Source organism: Motacilla alba, chromosome 1 (genome assembly GCF_015832195.1).
Source record: "Motacilla alba alba isolate MOTALB_02 chromosome 1, Motacilla_alba_V1.0_pri, whole genome shotgun sequence".
Taxonomy (NCBI): Eukaryota; Metazoa; Chordata; class Aves; order Passeriformes; family Motacillidae; genus Motacilla; species Motacilla alba.
Window position 1 is genome coordinate 39275480 of NC_052016.1, and position 16790 is coordinate 39292269.

Sequence of the window (16790 nt, forward strand, 5' to 3'; positions counted from 1 at the left end):
CAGCTTTGGCATTTGGGAGGGGTGGGGGGAAATTATCTGTGCACTTGTCTGGGCGTGTCCTCACATGTGCCCTGTGCATGTCCCACCACTCAAGCTTCAGCCTCATGCCATTCTCGGGTATAAAACAGAACAGAACTAAGTGACAGCTGGAGTGCCAGCCATGAAGTGGTTGTGCAAATGAATACTCTCCCTGCCTAAGCAGTGGAAAAAAGTCTAAGCTAAAACCCAACTGATAATTTTGGCAGCCACTGCTGCACATGTATCTTGCGAAACATGAAGATGCTGAGGCCTTCCTGATGGGCTTTGCACATCACAGTGTCAGTGGCTGGAACTGAACTGGCACAACTAAACAATTTGAAACAACATAAGCAGCAGTGTCCCATAAGAGATGCATTCACTGCTTTGATCTTGTTTAACTACGAAAAAGCAAATTTCCAGGAATGTACTAGGAATATACTGCAAACAGGGAAGCAAAAGGAAAAGGAATGTTAGCAGTCCTGTGCCTGCCAAACAGACCTCCCCAGGAGTGGCACCACATTTGCTGCTCTAACATCCTGATTTACCCACAATGGGGGTTTGAATAAAGGTGCACCCAAAGATTTCCCCATTGACCAGACTTCTTAGAGCTGCAGACATGGCTGGGATGGAGACTGACCCATTTCTGGGTCCCTCTCCCATTGAGCAGAGGTCACTATACCTGTCAGAGGCACAAAACTAAGCAGGGGACAGAGTAAAGTTTACTAAGCTGGGGAATGGATGCAGCATCAGATCGAAACAGAGCAGTATGTGGCTCCAGGCTGGAGAAAAAGAAGTGAAAAGAAGAATTAAAAAAGCCCCAGATTACAGGCAGAGGCTGGACTAGTGTTGGGAGAAAGAAAAAGAACATAAGGAAAAACCTCAAAAAAGAGAGTGTAAGAAAAATTTCTGGGTGTCAAGCATCCTCCCTCTCAGTTCCACCAGTGCAAAACCCCAGGGACATCTGCCCTCAGTTTCTTCAATACAAGAAAGTTTTTCAAAATCCCTCAGTCAGAAAGGATTGTGCACAAGTGAATTACTGTTTTACCGCAGGGATAGAAACTGGCAGTACAAGCTCTTGTTTATCTTAACATTATTCCCTGAAAGAGCAAGTAACTGCTGGGAAGTTACATAGTTTTCCGAGCAATATTGTTTCACACCTATTTGCTAACTGCACCTTTGCTGTAGGCAAAGCCTAAAGTACACCCTCTCATTTCCCCTCCATCACTCAAGTTCACAGACCTTTCTCTTCATCAAAGTCTTACTCTTGGAGTTACAGGAGCTGTTTGGAGATAGGGGGGTAAGAAAAATCCCTTGATCCACAAAACTAAGAGACTGGAGGGTTCCCAAAAGCCTTCTGTCACTATATATTTAAGGGGAAAACCAAAAACCTGCTTAAATGAATCCTCCCACTGCAATACAGAGGTCAAATGCAACGGCATTATACTTTCAACTTTTATTGGCTACAAAGTAGGCAGATGAAACCCTGTCCTGACAGAATTATACACCCAAGGCAGAGCTGAGAGCCCAGAGCCAGGCCAAGTGGTTACAGAGGTAGTAGCCATCTCCCTCACTGCAGCCCAGCTGGCTGTGCAAATTCTCTTCTTCCTAAAATAATCTCCTGCCAATTCACATGTAAGCAGGCTTTAAACAAACCCCCTCATGTAGGCGCTGCTCAAATTCAGAGCACCAGGCAATCGCTTCCCCAGCCAGCAGAACAGCAGCGCTAGGCCGCTGAAATGAGTCACTCAGCTCGGCACAATCCATTCCAACAGGAATGCAAAGCATCGCTGCACTGAGTTATTTCCTTCTTCACACCAGCACGACTCTGCCTTGAGAAATCCATCTTAGGTTTCCACGGTGTGATTAAGTGAACAGTGGAAGCAATGAAACAGCACATGAACTTTTCAACCAGTCAGATGAGGGAGTATATTTTAGCTGCAGACACAATTATTCTCAACTACTATATATATTAAAATACCAGCACTCAAACCAAACTCCGTAGACACCACTAGGAAGGCATAGCTGTAATGTAGGACTATTGTTTCCGCAGACATTTGAGAGTACTGAAAGTTTGAGTTATTTCAGCACACAGCAATCATGAGAAGTTTTATTCCATACTGCAGTCTGTGACTGCTGTAGTCAAGTTATGGTTGCCTTCAAGGCACCCCTACCCCTTCCCATTAACTTTTGCAGCCCATTAGCTACATAACATTGTCCCAGACTCAACAGAGTCCAACAGCAAACCTGTCAAACTCTCCTTTTACACCTACAAAACACTTATGCAGACAGGAAGCAGACAGAAGATAGAACAAGCAGAAGTACGGAACAGGAGACAGCACCCACAGGTGCCAAGAGGGGCATCCAAGAGCTCAGAGTACATTCACAGATGCAAAGATCCATGCAGGTCTGCTGATCTTTGTTAAGAAGATATAACACAAAAGACAATCACAAAATTATTAAGGTTGAAAAAGACCCTAAGATCATCAAGTCCGAGCATTAACTCAGCACCATTGTGTTAACCACTAAATGCCACTCTCAAGTGCCACATCTACCTGCCTTGGAAATCATGACGTTTATTCCTAAACTACAGGCATTAACTGTAGTACAGGCACAGCCTCCTGAGACATTCACCTCGCAGAGTGGGACCCAAAAGCAGGTGGGACATTCTGACCCTACTGTAGCACACACACGAGCAGAAAAAAAGAGCGAACAAAGACCCTCTATGTATGTCATTTTTCCTTCCATTTAACTTAAGCACATCATTTCAAACCTGCTGCTCCACGCTGAACCCTAAGTTTCTATGAAGCTGCTTGTGTTCTCTTTGCATTCCTTAGCAAGACAGACAGATGACTGATTGCTAAAAAAGAAAGCAATTAAAAAGTCAGAAAGGCTGAAACCTACGCTACAGAAGATGCCATACAGATAACGACGTCCAATGCATACTAATTGCAGGAGTCAACATGAAAACTCATAAGAGACATCTATAATTCATGCAGTCTGGCAAGAGAGTAGCTGTAAGTTACTCACTACAACTTACGGAAGAATAAACTATATTAAACAAGACGGGGAGGGGGAAGATGCTCAGCAACTGCTCTTTCCTCTCTGCTTACTACCAGAAGGAAATCTCACATTTTTCCAAGACACTGGTATTCTGTTGTTGGCAGGGTGAGGAAAGGGTGTCTTGCCCACAAAAAAAAAAAAAAAAAAAAAAAAGGAGAGAGTGTCCTAAAATTGAGTTGATCCTGATCAGAACAAGTTTTACCTCTGCACCAGTCTCCCTGCATCCTTCCACCCCATGGCTAGAAATTGCTTGTGAGCACACACACAGTTAAAATCACCTCCTTCCCCCTCACACTGCCCTGGTGAGAAAGAGCACAGGCTGTGCCGTGCTCTGTTCAAACACATTGCAAGCAGCAGATTCCCTCCCTGTGTGTCACACTTCCATGCAAATCCCAGCAGAAAAAGTAACATCAGAGTTTACCAGCTGGGTTTCCACACAGGATGAAAAGACAGTCATTCGTTTTTTATTACTTTACGTGGGACTTAGTCTCAAACACCAGTCTCACACTGAAGGAAAGGCACCCTACGCCTTCCACCTGAAAAAGAGGCAAGAGGTGTCTTCTTCCTCCACCCAAGAGCAGATGGGACCTGGAACACATGCTGTCACAAAAAAGGCAGCTGCAACACACACACTCTGAGGGAGGAAAGACCTTTTAGAGGTGATTAAAAAAACCCTCAGAAACCCTAGCATGGAGCTGTCTCCCCAACCAGTTACTGCACATCTGAGTTCTGTGTAAATGTGCCAATTAAACCAAAAAAGCCAAGGACCAGCAAAGCACCAGCCCAGATCCTGCATTTACATGTAAACTACAACAATAACAAAATAAAAATAACAACAAACAAACACAAAAACCCCAACAGACTAAACAACGAGTTTGCATGAAGTCCAAATAAATAATTACAAAACAGCAGTGTTTGCTGATGTCTTTTTAGAACTTACCTGTTAGACCCCTGCAGGTGCTGCCAACACCCAAAGATGCAGATGAAATCACTAAACTAAATGAAAGAATAATCTCTCAACATCAGTATACATGTAGAAGAGAATGCATCCACTGCTACAGCATGGGTGGGTGGGTGGGTGGGAGGAGGGGGAAGGGAGACACTCTCATGGCAGATGGCCAACTACCAGTTGCAGTCTTGCTCCACTGCCAGCATTATTTCCATAGTGCCAGACATAAAGGATGACTGACCACTTACAACTCAATAGGAAAAGCTGGACAATCCCATGGCTTGGAATTTTAAAAGCTAAAAGTCTGGATGGTCCTTTTAAAAAAAGCCTTTCATTCAACCCCAGCAGTTTGGGCTAAATGCAAGGTGGGATTCCCTAGCCCAGATTTTGCAGGAGGACGTGGACATCCCTGTAGTAGGCAGGAGAGCTGCAAAATCTCTCCCTGGGCAGATATCCATGCTAACCCATCCTACAGCACAGATACGCTCCTAAAGAAGAACAGACTAATTATAACCACTCGATTCCTAGCAACAGAGTTCTCCTTTCATTCAAGTTAAGGAAGCTTCTTTCTGTTTTGTTTGAAAGAATCAAGGCCCAATGTTCACCGGCTTCCACAGTGTGGGCCCATGAATGACCACTGTGACAGTAACCCAGGCACACTGAGGGTTTTAGAGGCACTGAGGCAGGTCAAGCCCTTTTCACCACATTAGGCTTGAATCCAAAACCACAGAGAGGCAATGCCAGCTTAAATTGCCGTGTTTAGACTTGGCTTCAGCTGTTGCACAAATAAATGGCCGTGTCAAACAATAACCACTTCACAATCAATGCCAGCGATGCCCAAGTACCTGGAACACGTGATGAACTCCCCTTAATTCCTTAATTATGCTCCAGTACTCAAACTTGGAGAACTGCAGAGATCAGCTCTGCCTGATCCCATCCCTGGGCAGCAGCCTCTTCATTTTGACCAAGCGTTTACCCACTCCCAACAGCACTTTTAAACAGCCCAATAGAAATAAATTGCATCCACATTCAAGGAGAAAAAAAAAATAAAATCCAAGCTGCAACGGAAAGAACCGAAAGTATCATTTTTTAAAGTTCTCAGCCCACAAATCATCCTCCTTATTTCTTCATCTCCAGAAGTGCTGCCTCCCCTCCCCCTACATGCCTGAACAAGCAAGTTGGCTGTTGCAGATGTCAGGACAGGCTCCCTTTTCCAGCACAGCACAGAGCAGCCTTGGCTCTGGCTCCGCTTTTGCACACAGAAGGGCAGGGCTTCAACCACACAAGTCAAAGTAGTCACTGGAGTCGGAGCTTGCTAAGCAGGGTGGGAAAAATAAAGGCCTCTTATGTTAAAGCATATCCAAAGCCCATATAAGCAGGTTTCCTGGAGGAAATCTGTGCTCCAAAGGAAATGACCAGATGCAGCATAAAGAGAATATATTAATGCACACAGTTAAACCCACCCCCACTACTCCTGCCTAAGTTACTTGGCTCAGAGTCCTAACTACACATTAGCAACAACAGCGACTGAGAGCAGCCAAATCATTAATCATTATTCCATTCAAAACTTTCCAATGCAGGAAGATGGACATAGAGCACAGGGCTCAGAATCAAGCCCTGCTATCTCCTAATGTGGAGTAATTCCCAGTGCAATGTATTCACACTTTAAATACATGTTAGCATTTGCAAAAGCTGCACCTTTTTAAATTCAGAGATCTGTCATTTAGCAATGGGGGTGGGGGTAAGAAACATACGAGAAAATGAGAACATTGTCAGATCAAGTCAAAGACATCCCACAGGCACAGAGGACACTGCAATGCAGTGGTTAGCAAAAAGCCACAGTACATAAATAGATGAAAGTTTACTTTAGCCTGTAAAAGCTGAGTTTTTTCTGAGGTGAAGAAACACCGAGACACAGAGACCTGCAAGGAGGAAACCAATGTTTTTAAGAGTAAAACTCATTCAACTCCTTTGCTGCTGGGAAAGTAAAGAGCAAGAAGACAACCCAATTATCGTTAGTGAATGAAACCACCCAAGACCCTCAATTAGACTGAGGGGAAAATGCCACAACAGTTCAGTGCTAATTGGAAATGCAAACATTTATCATCAGAGTAGTTCTTGTTCCTGTGTATAGCTCCATTGTGTTCATTGCAGCTAATGACAGTAGGAAGCCCAGTGCTCCATAGTATTTATGTAATGACTGGCAAAGCTGTCACATTCCCTTAATTGTTAGCCAGGATTTTCATACTGGCAGTAGATTTCAATTAAATAAAATCACAAAGATTGGTTCCATTTCACATTGCTTTGTTAAAAGTTTTGGTTCTTCAAAGCTGGGAAAAGAAAGGAGAATGAATAGTTCTCCAAAGACAAGATAAGCTCTGCATCAAATATGAAGTTTTTGTAGACAAACTGAATTTAGAGATAAGCACCATCAAATATACAGTCCTGCAAGAGCTAATTTAATATCAGTGAAGACAAGCAATTTGAGAACTGCACATAAATCTGCTTCAGGTTTACAATGATTACTCCTTCAAGTGCAATACATGAAATGCTCTATGAGCAGTTCACTTATAAGGCAAAATGAAAAAGCCTGAGGTGGTTTGGGGTTTCTCCCCTAAATAAACTGTCACAGTGGTCTTCTTTGCTGCAAGAACACCACCTTTGTGTTCATAATTATATGCTATCTAGCAAAACTCCCTATTCTACCTGCTTTATGATTCTAGAACATACAGGAGGAGCCTTAGTGGCAAGGCCTCACATCCCTAGACTTCCTTACTTGTACCAAATGCACTGCAGAGCACTAACTAGTCCATTAAGAATCATCATCGTTTAATTTAATGAGCAGCAGTTTGTTTTTAGGAAGCATCATCAAGCCTTTTATCACATCATTTACTCAGATTCCAATCATACTTACTGTATGTCAGTAGAGAAAAGAAAGCTCTGTAGGACTGGCACAAACGAACTGCTGTTTCTGCAATATATTACAACCAAGTCTGCATTAGCGCTCAGTTAAATAAAGCCCATGAGCCAAGTGAACTATTTTTACTCCACTGAACAAAAGGAAATATAACAACATCATTTATTACAGTGGCAGGCCCATTTTAAGGCACTATGTAATTAGGAGCAGGAGTTAATTGCAAGGCTAGATATGGCAGGCAAGGTTTTCCTCAACATTCCTTGAGCAAGGCTTTTCTGGGGCACAGATCTTACCCTCTGTTCTTGCTACAGTGACCTAAGCAGCTTTCAGCAGGATGCATGGATCTTCACTACTACCTATTTAAAACTCATTCTTCCTCAAGAAGCAGCAACATTGCAACCATAAAACCCAACCCAGAGGAGACCCCATTCACATTCATCTGAAGCAAGTGACTTGCTAATTTCCATCCAATTTCCAGTGGACAAGCATCTACATCATACAATTAGCAACAACATGAACTGCACATTCAGCAGAATTGGGATTTCACTGATGGATGGATTACGATGGATTGCCAGTATGCATGTTTTATTCATCTCAAGACTGCTTTGTCAGGTTGTTGTTTGTCCTCTGTGTAGTTAAAATGCTAAAAAAATTTTTATGGTCACTACTGGGCAGACAAGAAGTTCTATAGACAATATCATACCTTTGCTAAGTGGTAGACAAAACTCAACTGATTTCCAAAATGAAGACAACAACCAAAGAAGACGCTCTAGGAAGTTGTATGAGTTAAGGCATTTTATTCAGTACAGTATTCCCTCCCATTGCATTAAGTCACCTTGCTCAAGTCCTACAGCTACTTGCTCCTAAGGCCATCAGCATAAGAATCAGGAGAGCACAGCATGTACAGCAAGTCCAGGTGCAGTTTTCTGATCATCCTCCCCTAATTTCAGCAATTAAGAGTCAAGAATGTTTGCAGCAGGCTGTCATAGAGATAGGGTACCTACTCAAAACCCAAAGCTTTCTCAGTGTTTTGGCCACACAAATCCAGCACCCACCTCAGGTTACCTGACCACGCTTCCTCTCTCCTATCCAAGGCAAAAGAGTATAAAAGAATACTTTAAATACGGTAACTAGCATATCATAATTTCACCTCTCACCTCTACAGTAACAGCTCTGTTTGCTAAAAAAACTCAAGATACGAACAGGGCAGTCAGTTTTGGCAACAGCTATTGCACAGCTCTCAAGAAATCCCAGGTTTGGTCCCTGAGCATACCCAGGACCAATGCATGGGGATGCACCTCCCAAACCAATTTTTCCCCCTTCACTTTATGCCATTTACACTTGTCTCAAGGCAAGTGCTGCCTTCCTCTTTGCTAACAATTCATACTCATATTGGCACAGCCTAGACTAGCTTCATCTTTCCTGTTCTTACAGTCTTTGCACAGGGATTCAGGGAAGTAAAACACATTTGCTGGGGAAGAGATCCTTCAAATCAATCCACAACTGAGCATGACCACAAGAGAGCTCAAGTGAACTGTCTCCTCTGCAAGTATGAGGTTGCTTCTTCCACTGTTTCCAGCTGTTTCTTTTGGCCCAAGTAGTCACAGAATCACAGAAAAGGCTTGGGTTGGAGGGGCCCTTAAAAATCAACTAAGTCCAGCCCCTCTGCCATGTGCAGCAATTCCTCCTAGCAGATCAAGCTGCTCAGGGCCCCATCCAACTTTTTGTTCCATTCCTGGTTATTCTTGTACTGCTGGTATTTGCAGGTGCTGATTCCCAGCCTCCCAACATACGCACGTTTGGCTGCTTTTATTTTTAAGAAAAATCTCTTCAGGCTGGAAATAACTCTTGTTTTCCTGTGAACACTCTTCAATGTACATCTAGTTTTATCTGAGGAGCTTAAATATTCTACATTGACAAAAGTTTTGTCAGTCTCTGCTACTCTATTAAAATGTTATAAAACAGACATCTAAACTTGTGGCCTTCTACTCTGTAAGGTCCCTTTTAGCTTTGAAATAAGAAGTTGGATTTGAGCCTAATATGTATTCTTTAAACTTACAGCATGGTTTGAATTTACATCCCACATTTCACCCTTTGGGATGAAACTTCCCCAGAGGGCTTCAATTTGTAAAGAAAATTAAAAATCTGCAAAAAGATAATGCTTTATTTCTGACAAAATTTAACCAAGATATCTTAAATAGAAGTAGTCAAATCCCAAATCATGACTTTTTTAAATGGGCTCTCAAAAAGTAGTCCTAAGCAAATAAGTCTGTAATTCTGTCATTCTAGTATCTTGTGTTGTCAGCAGACAGCTTCCATCTTAGATCTGAGATGATGCATCATCTCCAACCCCTGGTCCACTGGCTCCCAACCTTTTCTTCCCCACAGAGCATCTGGACTCTGGGTATTTCCCTGAAGATTCATTAACTGCTTCTTCCTCAAAGGCTGAGATTATTGGCCTTTTTCTCAGACTACATTTCTAACCATTTAAAAGATCTGTCAGGACAGAAAAATAAATACATACCAAGAAATAACAATTCATCAGTCTCTCTGTCAAAACACCACAGGTAAAGGGAAGACGTAAGTTCTGGCTAATGCTTTTAAAGATAATTTTCTATCTTGCATGCCTGTAAATCATTTACATAGCATTCCACACCTTCTTTTAATGCCAGTATCCCAGGGGAGAAGGTGGATTAGAATATTGGTATCTTTAATTTAGGAGGCAATTAGACCAACAACAACAAACCAGAGCCATGTGTATACTCAAAACAATCTAGTTAAAACTCTATTTTAATTTAAAATCAGTAAAATAATCCCATTATGCCAAGAATTGCTTTAGGCATGGTTCCAATCCAGCACATATTTTTCCTTAGTATTTTAGTTCCACACAGAGAAAGTGATTGCAGTAACACTGTAGACTACCAGAATGGTCCTTTCTGTACAGAAAATTCCTCTTCCAGTTAGAGAGCTTGGGAAGATACAGATAGTCAGCCACTTGGTAAGCCACTTAATAAAAGAAACAAAAAGAAACCTGCTAAAATAAAAGCAGCCTACATCTCAGGCCACTGTGACCAGCAGGTCGAAGAAGGCAATTCTCCACTTCTGCTCCACTCTGGTGAGACCTCACCTGGAGTGCTACATCCCGCTCTGGGGACCTCAGTGTTAGAGGGACATGGACCTGCTGGAGCAAAACTGGAAGAGACCAGAAAGATGCTCAGAGGGCCAGAGCACCTCTGCTATGCAGACGGGCTATGAGAGCTGGAATTGTTCAGCCTAGAAAAGGGAAGGCTCCACAGATTTTAGAGCACCTTCCAGTACTTGAAGGGGCTACAATAGAGCTGGAGAGGGACTTTGGACCAGGGCATGGAGTTACAGGACAAGGGGGAATGGCCATAAGACAGAGGGCAGGTTTAGATTAGATACTAGGAAGAAATTCTTTCCTGTGATGGTGGTGAGGCACTGAAACAGGCTGCCCAAGAAGCTGTGGATATCACACCCTTGAAAGTCTTCAAGACCAGGTTGGATGGGGCTTTGAGCAACCTGGCACGGTGGAGGGCAATCCCCACGGCAAGAGGTTGAAACTGGATGATCATTAGGGTCCCTTCCAACACAAACAATTCTAGGAGTCTGTGAAATCCAGTTTCCCCAGTCTTCATCCCACTACCTTCAAACCGCACCTCAAAAGGCACCTAATTCCTCATATTTCCCCCTTTTGCCTCCTTTGTCAAAAAGTAACATGCACCTCTGCTACAATCGCACAATTTGCATGGTCTTGTTTTTAAAAAACAGAGAAAAGAAATATTTCCAATAGCACCTTTCATTTCTGGATTTGCTCTTACATGGTCTGTGGGTTCCTGCTGCATAACAAGCCTTTTATCCACAGCAAAGACCAGCAGCACAGCTGCCACAGCCAGTCACCTGTCTGCACCACTGAACTGGGGAAGGGAGCAGAAGGAGCAGGACAGAGGTCTGTCCTACAGAAGAGAGTGTGGATGTATAAACATGTATATCCACACACACACACACAAACTGATGTGTGCATGTGCGCATATAACTTGCACTACCCAAGTTAACTCGCTTATTTTGTTTACTGCCAGACAGTGAGTATGCATCACGTGATATGACCATTTATAAAACATAGCCATCCTCAAGCGACAAAGTACTGCAAAGAAAAACAGTAGTGGAAAGTTATAAAGCACCACAGACTGCTCTAAAATAATATAATTTGGTATTGTGCATTACCCAGTTATTTCTGTAAGCATTCATACACTGGATCTTGTTTCCATTAACTGGAATCTATGTTAAATTATAAAATAAATAAACTTATTCCCCAGAGGGATGTAAAGAAGGCTGTTGCCCAGATCCCTGTTGCCCTAATGCACATCAACCACTACTACCTACAGTACTGAAATATACTTAGGAATTAAATGAAGGGAAAAAAAACAACAAAGACACTTCTTGAAGCCATTTCCTCTTCCAAGACACTTGTGGGAGGGAGGGCCCAGTAGCTTAGCAAAGCTTAACCTCAACAAATTCCCTCCAGGCTTGGGCTGAAGAAAGAAGAGATTCAAGGTCTTGCAATTCCAGAAATAGAAATCCTCCTTTGCAGACATTTTATTCTACCAGACCAACACACAGAAGACATTGGTGAGTCCCCAGACATCATCTTGACCACTCCTTATCCTGCAGAGCCTTCCAGTCTGCCAAACTCAACCTTTCAATGCCTCTGCCATATTGGGAAATAGAGAAGATGTTGTCAACAGACAACAGCAATAAAGTTCCTGAACCGCCTGGACTATTGACACATTCTTTATTTTTAGCATTTGAGTGTGGAAGTTCAAGGAACTGATGGGTAGAACCAGGTTTGGCTCATCTTGGTGTTTCGTACTAAGACTAAACTTCATTGCAAAGCCCTCTTGCCTCTCCAAATATCACTGGGAAATAATGTAGGATGGTTTTGGGGTGATGAATGTGTACGTGGTTATGAAGAACTGGAGAGGTTGTCCTTATTACAGGCTTTCCACAGCCTTAAACTTTGAGAAACTCTGCCTGAAGAGACAAAAGCACACTTCTTGCTGCCAGAACAGGACAGGGGGGTAGACCCAGAGTAGTCTCCATGAATGTGTAACAGAGGTGGGCAAATGACCCTTACACTCCAAAACAAAATCACTACAAAGCAGCAAGGTCTTAGACCCAAGAAATTCTTACAGGACACAGCCAGGAAGCCAGAGCAACTTGGCTTTGCATGCCTGCAGGATTAAGCACAGCCATCCAACGCCCTGCCACGGTCCTGCAGGGTCAGGATCACTGGGCTGCAGCCTGGTGGTCACTAGAGCCAAAGCCCATCCCACCTACACACACAAACCCAGCATGGAATGTTGCATCATGAGTCCACAGGACCATATGGCAAGAGCACCTCTGAAGGTGGAATCAGGCAGCCATGAGAGTAGCAAGCTGACAGAAGAGGTAATACTTGCTCTGAACCTTTTCTGTATCATTAGTGCTTGTGTTAATTGCGCTAACCAACAGCAACAGTCGCTCTGATGGGAGGGCTGAACAGAAGTGACACAGCTGTCAAATCCATTCTAAGAACTAAAGCCTTAAAAGTTCGTCGTTTTATGGGCAGAATAGAATCCATATAGCAAGATGCAGAGAATTGCAGCTTTTTTAGGGCAGAAAGCTTGAGAGAGCAAGTACAGCTGACACAGACGTTAAAAAACCAAGCGCGTTTGCCTGTTTCTCAGGGGGATTTAAACAGCAGGTGAGTGGGGCTGGTCTGTGGGACATGACCCTTTCTTATTTCAGCTATTTAGATGCAAATTGTTCCCCCTCCCTCCCCCTCTCAACACCATCTGTTAGCCCAGAGGTTTATACTGTGCCTAGGACGTAGGTTTTGGGGGAGGGGGATATAGATAAAGCATTGAGAGAACTACAGTTGATGCCTCTATTTCCTCTAGAGCACAGTTTTGGAGAGGAAAAGAAAAATAATTTTGCAATACTATGAAATAACAGTAGGACTTTTCCCTCATTCTACAGCACTTTTTTTACTGACTCCATGGATTGATTTCCTGCCCTAGAAACCATTCCTTGTCCAGCTTTTGGCCAACAAGCCACATTATATAGTGGCATTTATAGCAGGTTGCTATGGTGTTAGCAAAGGGAAAGAGCTGGTATTGCACGAAGTATCAGAGATTTGCAGAATGAACGTCCTAAATAATAATAATGAAGCCCTTTACAACAAGGCACAGCATTTAATGTGCTGTTAGTGCTAGTGAAGCTGCCTCATCTCTGTCTGACTTTCCCAAGTGAACAGCAATGTACTTTCTAGAACTGTTGAGAGATTTAATTCATCACATACTTCACCCAGGGCTCTAAATTCTTTATAAAGGAAAGATTACGGGTGGCAGCAGCGAATCTAGTTTCAGGAAGTTTGAAGATGATACAGTATTGGAAATGATGGCTAACAGACCAGGAAGGCCACTCAGAGGGATGTGGACAGACTGCAGAAATGGGCCAACATCAACCTTTGCAGTTCAACAAAGGAAAATGCAAAGCCCTGCTGCTCAGGAGCACAGACTGGGAGCCAATAGGCAGAAAGGAAGCAGAAAAAGCAGAGAAAGGCTTGAGATTCCTGGTGGACATCAAGTTGACCATGAGCCTCCAAACCACATTTGTAGCAAAGAAGTTCAACAGCGTGTGGGCTGCATTAGGAAAAACAACTTCCAGTAGGTCAAGGGAGGGGATCCTTCCCCTCTGCTCAGGACTGGTGAGACAAATCTGGAGTGCTGGGATGAGTCCTCCCCTCTCCAGCACAACAGAGACGTGGACATACTGCTGAGAGTCTAGCAAAGGTTCACAAAGACAATTAAGGGACTGGAGTATCTGGCATATAAGGAGAGACTGAAGGAGCTGGGGAACTCTTCAGCCAGCATAAGAAGAAGTTCAGAGAGGTCTTAACAATGTGCATAAATACCTGATGGAGATGTAAAGAAGATGAAGCCAGGCTCCTCTTGGTGGTATCCAGCAACAGGACAAGAATCAGTGGGCACAAACTGAAATACAGGAAATTCCATTTAAATGTAAGAACAAACCCCACAACAAAACCACACTTTTTTTCTGGGCGGGGATGAGGGGAGATGGACACAAAACCACAGAACTCAGAAAACCACACGTTGCTCAGGAAGATAATGGGAATTTCTATCCTTGGGCATGCTCAAAACCCCAGTGGACATGCCACTATGCTGACTGTTTCAGCTGCCACCACGTTAGGTGGGGAACTGGACTAGACTATCCACAGAGAGGTTCCTGCCAACCTACAATTCTGCAATTACAAGCCACACAAACTGACAGGGAGGCTTTAAAGGAGAGAGATGCACATCATCATTCAAACTACTTGTCTGAAGCACGTTTTTACTCCTCAGTATCCCAGCCCCCAGTTTAGTGATGAAGACAAATTAAAAGTGGTTGTGACAACCTTGAGCAGAAAACCAGCAGAAGAGCTGGGATCAGTATCCTAACACCCTCATTATGAAATCTAGTGTGTGGAGTACAGTTCCAATACTTGGGAGATGCCAACTCTTGTCCCAGTTCTCACAGACCTCATTTGTGATCCTGGAGGCACTAGAGGGAGAGAAAGCTGAAGAACTTGTCTGCTCAGCCCTCCCCCTCCTATCAGTCAATCAAGTCTTTAAAGGAAAGGCAATTCAGGTAGTTAGCACACAGCATGAGATGAATCCCTTCCAGGTGCTTCTGCAACTTCAGTTAGCACAAGTAACATATTCTCAGGAAGAGAAAGAAAGGAAAAAGAGAGCTGTGTACACAATCCTACCACACTCAGAGGTAAAGTGGGGCATGGAAGGATTTGAAAACACCTCTTCCCTCTTGGAGTCCCAGTGATGAGACAAAAGAGCCCTCCTGAGCTTGAAATATGAATAGGCGGTGACCACCTAAATGGAGATGGGCAGGAAAAACAATACACTGTGGGCTTCAGAGCCTCAGTCACAAATGAGCAAGTTCTTGGGGTGCCCTTGCATAACATTTGGAGCTGACATCAAGTTGGGTTCAGTCAGACTTTAATTTTGATGCTCCACTGAGGTGCAGGAAAGAAGCTCTTCAGCTGGGAAGACGTTCTGCCAGTCAAGGTTTGCACAGCAACATTTTATGAAGGGATTTGGGCCTTTTTCTTTTCTTACTGTTGAAATAGTTTGATTTTCCTTAGTGTTGCCAACACAAACACAACATCTTCCCTCTTTCTTGCATAGAGAGACGAAGCCAGAACAACTTATGATCTCAATCACTTCGTGATAGTCAGGAACTTCAGGTACCTACTTTCAGACTCTTGACTTCTAAAAAGACATTTAATTCAATTTTGCTGGAAAACAATATACTGACAAAAGTTGTAGAGATTTCATAGAAACATTCTCCTAAAAATTACAAGTCAGTTATCTGAGCAAACAATTTCAATAAATTTATGCTGGTAATTTGAAAGAATTTAAATTTTTCAATTTAAAATACATAGGGTTATATATTCTCCATTTATGAAAAGTCGAGTTTTCAGAACATCAGTGTTTCCCTTACAGAATGAGTGTCTTCTTTATGCACTGCTCTAAATCACCAGCTAATTTCTGTTTCCAGATCTCTGGCATTTCACCAGCATTACTAAGAATCTAAAGAACAGTTACTGGAAATGTTTTTGGTTTACCAACTTCTTGTTCACAAATCTCAGCGCATGTACAAACTTTCAGGGCTGCAATCCTCAAGACAGAGGCATCAAGTTTACAAGACAGAGGCAAGTTTACAAGACAAGAGGCATCAAGTCTCAGTCTCCTTGACTTTTAAAGGACAGAAAGGTCATCTGTAATAGCTGAGGGGTACTTGGCCTTAATGCCAGCAAGCCACCCACTGAAAACAGTGGGAGTTTAGCCCAAATTAGGAATTCAGGATTTATCCCTGTAACACTTCCTACACAGTACTACCTGACAGCTTCTGAAAAGTGGCAAAATGTGAGGGACATGCCAACACCATCCCAGATGAGGTTCCCAAGGGTGTGTTTTGTAGCAATTGAATTCAACCAACACCAGTCTGCATATGCACATATTCTCACAACTCCAAGGGGGTTTAGCAGGCTGATTTTAAAAGCACAGTGGCTAAAACCACCTCTCTGATAGCTATTCAATGCCAAATAAACCACGCTTTAAAACAACCCCACAGAGCAGTTGCATCCAGGGTATGATTTAACTCGTGCGATAATACCCCTACCTTCAGATGCTTTTCTAGAACTTTTTTCCAGCACCCAAATCCCTATCTTTTCCTACACAATACCTCCAGAACTGCCCTAAAATAGCTACTGCCACCCCAAACACGACCTGGGACAAGGTGGATGGGTTTACAGCCAGAAGGCACTGGGGGCTGAGAGGCCAGTTTCTGCCCACACAGTGCCTTTGAACCCAAATCTAATGGTATTGATGCTCAGGAAACCAGTTTATCACTGGCTGATGAACTTTCCCATCCCTGTCCCCCTCTTAACTAAGCAAATATTGACCAGATAAGTATGTGGCAGAGCTGAGGGCTTCTCCTGAGGGAAACATGTCTATGAGCCCTGTTCAACCCAACCTGGCCTTGATCCTGCAGGGAGCTGAGGAACTCAGGTATTCCAGGGTCCAAAGGCTTTATACAGCACTGCTGCTATGAATGGGGGGCCTGGGTCCTGCCCAAATGGAAGCCCCTGGTTTTACAAACAACAGCATAGGGTCTGTAGCATCTAATTTTTAAAAAGATCCTTTATTTGAACCCCTGGAGGCAGCAGGGCTTTGCACAAGACTGGGCCAAAACCTATGGTGCAAGTCA

General features: G+C 43.3%; 1 protein-coding gene across 12 annotated transcripts in view; it reads right to left on the reverse strand.

Moving 5' to 3' along the window:
• The window catches only part of PAK1 (p21 (RAC1) activated kinase 1), a 76366-nt gene that overhangs the window by 35383 nt on the left and 24193 nt on the right, over positions 1–16790 (reverse strand). For 7 of the 12 annotated variants that reach the window (XM_038136432.1, XM_038136476.1, XM_038136486.1 and 4 more), the window contains exon 2: positions 13918–13996. The exons of 3 other annotated variants lie outside the window; for them this stretch is intronic. The gene's annotated coding sequence lies outside the window, so the exon portion shown is untranslated. Of the gene's footprint in view, positions 1–4018; positions 4586–6941; positions 6999–13917; positions 13997–16790 lie in introns of those variants that run through there. 2 more of the 12 variants (XM_038136504.1, XM_038136520.1) reach the window with 2 other exon arrangements.